Source organism: Triticum urartu, unplaced genomic scaffold (genome assembly GCF_056163025.1).
Source record: "Triticum urartu cultivar PI428250 unplaced genomic scaffold, HENAU_Tu73 scaffold1007, whole genome shotgun sequence".
Classification (NCBI taxonomy): domain Eukaryota; kingdom Viridiplantae; phylum Streptophyta; class Magnoliopsida; order Poales; family Poaceae; genus Triticum; species Triticum urartu.
Window position 1 is genome coordinate 3131 of NW_028259470.1, and position 4170 is coordinate 7300.

General features: G+C 36.7%; 1 non-coding gene across 1 annotated transcript; it reads right to left on the reverse strand.

The window, feature by feature from the left end:
• Positions 1-3313: 3313 nt before the first annotated feature.
• On the reverse strand, positions 3314-3385 carry TRNAR-UCU (transfer RNA arginine (anticodon UCU)). Its single transcript has one exon. It is a non-coding gene; the product is annotated as a tRNA-Arg (tRNA).
• Between the last annotated feature and the right edge of the window lie 785 nt (positions 3386-4170).

A 4170-nucleotide genomic window follows, 5' to 3' on the forward strand; every position in this document is an offset into this window, starting at 1 on the left:
TATTTTAGGAATTTTGGGAACAGAACATTTCAACAAAGGAAGTCTTTCACCGGTCAAACAAGACGTAAGACTTAATCTAAAAGAAATTACTAGATTGAATCTATTTGCATTAAAAAAACCGATCAAAAAAGGGCGAGCGAAGTAAGTGATCGAAAAACTTTGTTCTTTGTTCGTCCTATCTATAAGAGGAGAGCATATGAAAAATGTAACCCATTCTTTCGTTTTTTTAGCTCACTGGCCATCCGCTGGCAGTTTCGGGCTTAATACCGATATTTTAGCAACAAATCTAATAAATCTAACTGTAGTGGTTGGTGTTTTGATTTTTTTTGGAAAGGGAGTGTGTGCGAGTTGTCTATTTCAAGAATAGATTGGATCTATCCGGCTGCACTTTATAATATTTTTTAGTATTTTTCGGATAAATAAGAAAAGGGTGCACGATCTCGACGAATTACTTCTGAATAAATTCAGAAATCATATGGAAGAACCATAGCATTTCGCGACTCATTGGTAAATCAACTTTGATTCTCTATAAACCAAGAATGTGAGACCATTAACACGGTTAAAGCTAAACTGCTTGAAGTCCAGGCAAAAAGAGGTACTCTTTCTACAACTATATTAGTATTAGTACCAATTTAAACGGGAAATAGCTAATGTAAAATTTATCTGATATAGAACACTCATATCGATAAAATGGTTTGAACTATTTACTAGAAAAAAAAGGGGGCACCCTGCCCTTTTTTAACCAATGCCGAATCGACGACCTATGTATAAAAAAGAGAAATTTTTTGGATTTGAAGAAAAAAAAAATAAAAAAGAATTCTATTAATTTTCATTTTCCATTTATTTAGTTAGTTTTTCTTAATGAAATTGAAATTATTAACTAGAGGGCAAATAAAAATAAAGAAACAACTTTGCTGACCATGATATATTTTTATCTAGGCGGAAGAGTCCTCTTAATATTTATCTAGTCTTATATAGGTTTCGGTATATTGAAATATAAACATAAAAAAGAAGATAGAGGATAGGCTCATTACTTAAAAAAAAGATATGGAAATAGCTATAGAAAAAAAAAAAGGAGCGTGAGAGCCAAATGAATCGAAAGATTCATGTTTGGTTCGGGAAGAGATCATAAAAGTTGTAAACTTACAAAATAATCTACTTTCATTAAAAGATTTATTAGATAATCGAAAACAGAGGATCTTGAGTACTATTCGAAATTCAGAAGAATTGCGTAGAGGGACCATTGAGCAACTCGAAAAAGCTCGGATTCGATTACAGAAAGTCGAACTAGAAGCGGATGAGTATCGAATGAATGGATACTCTGAGATAGAACGAGAAAAAGCAAATTTGATTAATGCTACTTCTATTAGTTTGGAACAATTGGAAAAGTCTAAAAACGAAACCCTTTATTTTGAAAAACAAAGGGCAATGAATCAGGTCCGACAGCGGGTTTTCCAACAGGCCGTACAAGGAGCTCTAGGAACTCTGAATAGTTGTTTGAATACCGAGTTACATTTCCGTACGATTCGTGCTAATATTGGCATTCTCGGGTCCCTGGAATGGAAGAAATAATTAAATTAATTAGGCCTTGAACTTCTACTTTCGTTTAGAATTTAGGCATTATTTTTCCCCTTGCTTCCGAAAAAAGAGTCAAGAAACACTAATGGCAACCCTTCGAGTCGACGAAATTCATAAAATTCTCCGCGAACGTATTGAACAATATAATAGGAAAGTAGGGATTGAGAATATAGGTCGCGTAGTTCAAGTGGGGGATGGGATTGCTCGTATTATAGGTCTTGGTGAAATAATGTCAGGTGAATTAGTCGAATTTGCAGAAGGTACTAGGGGTATTGCTCTGAATTTGGAATCCAAAAATGTTGGGATTGTATTAATGGGCGATGGGTTGATGATACAAGAGGGAAGTTTTGTAAAAGCAACAGGAAGAATTGCTCAGATACCCGTGAGTGAGGCTTACTTGGGTCGTGTTGTAAATGCTCTGGCTAAACCTATTGATGGGAAAGGCGAAATTATAGCTTCCGAATCTCGCTTAATTGAATCTCCTGCTCCAAGTATAATTTCCAGGCGTTCCGTATACGAACCTCTTCAAACAGGGCTTATTGCTATCGATTCGATGATCCCTATAGGGCGCGGTCAGCGAGAGTTAATTATTGGGGACAGACAGACTGGCAAAACAGCAGTAGCCACAGATACAATTCTCAATCAAAAAGGGCAAGGTGTAATATGTGTTTATGTAGCTATCGGTCAAAGAGCATCCTCCGTAGCTCAAGTAGTAACTACTTTCCATGAGGAGGGGGCCATGGAATACACTATTGTAGTAGCTGAAATGGCGGATTCACCTGCTACATTACAATACCTCGCTCCTTATACGGGAGCAGCCCTGGCTGAGTATTTTATGTACCGCGAACGGCATACTTTAATAATTTATGATGATCTCTCCAAACAGGCACAAGCTTATCGCCAAATGTCCCTTCTATTAAGAAGACCTCCCGGACGTGAGGCTTATCCAGGGGATGTTTTTTATTTGCATTCACGCCTTTTAGAAAGAGCCGCTAAATTAAATTCTCTTTTAGGCGAAGGAAGTATGACCGCTTTACCAATAGTTGAGACTCAATCTGGAGACGTTTCCGCCTATATTCCTACTAATGTAATCTCCATTACAGATGGACAAATATTCTTATCTGCGGATCTATTCAATGCCGGAATTCGACCCGCTATTAATGTGGGTATTTCTGTTTCCAGAGTAGGATCCGCGGCTCAAATTAAAGCCATGAAACAAGTAGCTGGCAAATCAAAATTGGAACTAGCGCAATTCGCAGAGTTACAAGCCTTTGCACAATTCGCCTCTGCTCTCGATAAAACAAGTCAGAATCAATTGGCAAGGGGTCGACGATTAAGGGAATTGCTTAAACAATCCCAGGCAAATCCTCTCCCAGTGGAAGAGCAGATAGCTACTATTTATACCGGAACAAGAGGATATCTTGATTCGTTAGAAATTGAACAGGTAAATAAATTTCTGGATGAGTTACGTAAACATCTAAAAGATACTAAACCTCAATTCCAAGAAATTATATCTTCTAGCAAGACATTCACCGAGCAAGCGGAAATCCTTTTGAAGGAAGCTATTCAGGAACAGCTGGAACGGTTTTCTCTTCAGTAACAAATAAATTTTGCATGTCTACTCTTGTTAGTAGAATAGGAATCGTTGAGAAAGCTTTTTCATTTGAATCATGCAAAAAAGTTTTCTTTGTTTTTAGTTTAGTATAGTTATTTAAAGAATAGATAGAAATAAGATTGCGTCCAATAGGATTTGAACCTATACCAAAGGTTTAGAAGACCTCTGTCCTATCCATTAGACAATGGACGCTTTTCTTTCATATTTTATTCTTTCTTTTATTTTTTTGCTTCTTCCGAGAAAAAACTGTTAGACCAAAACTCTTTTAGGAAATCAAAAAATCCAGATACAAATGCATGATGTATATATTATATCATGCATATATCATAAAGAAGGAGTATGGAGGCGGTAGTGGGAATCGAACCCGCAACCCCAAGGTTATGAGCCTTATGAGCTACCAAACTGCTCTATACTCTTAAACTAAAGAGGGGTAACTAGTGGATAAAAGAGGGTTGGATACGCCCCTCTACCAATATCTATACAAATAGAATAGTCCATTTATACAGAATGGTAAAGAGGGCTCCTCTATGATTATCAATTCCAGAAATCCATACAAATACGAAAGGGTATTTTATCCTTACCAACTGGATCTTGTTGCACCCGGTAACAAACATTCATAAACCATTTCTCGAAGTACGTGTCCGGATAGCCCAAAATGTCGATAGTTAGCTCTAGGTCTTCCGGTCAAAAAACAACGTCGATGAAGGCGTGTAGGTGCACTATTACGCGGTAGGGATTGCAATTTTTCTCGCATTTTCGTTTTTTCACTCAAACTCAAGGGAGAAACTTTGCTTCTTATCTTTTTTTTTAAAGATTGACGAATCAAATGATATTTCTGTTCTAATTTCTGCCGCTTCTTCTCCCTCTGAATCAAACTTTTTTTTGCCATAATGTGTCGTTGCTATTATTACCAAGTATACGGTTCTAATCCTAGATGGAAAAATAAATAGAAAAAGAAATCTAAAAAGGCAGATCCT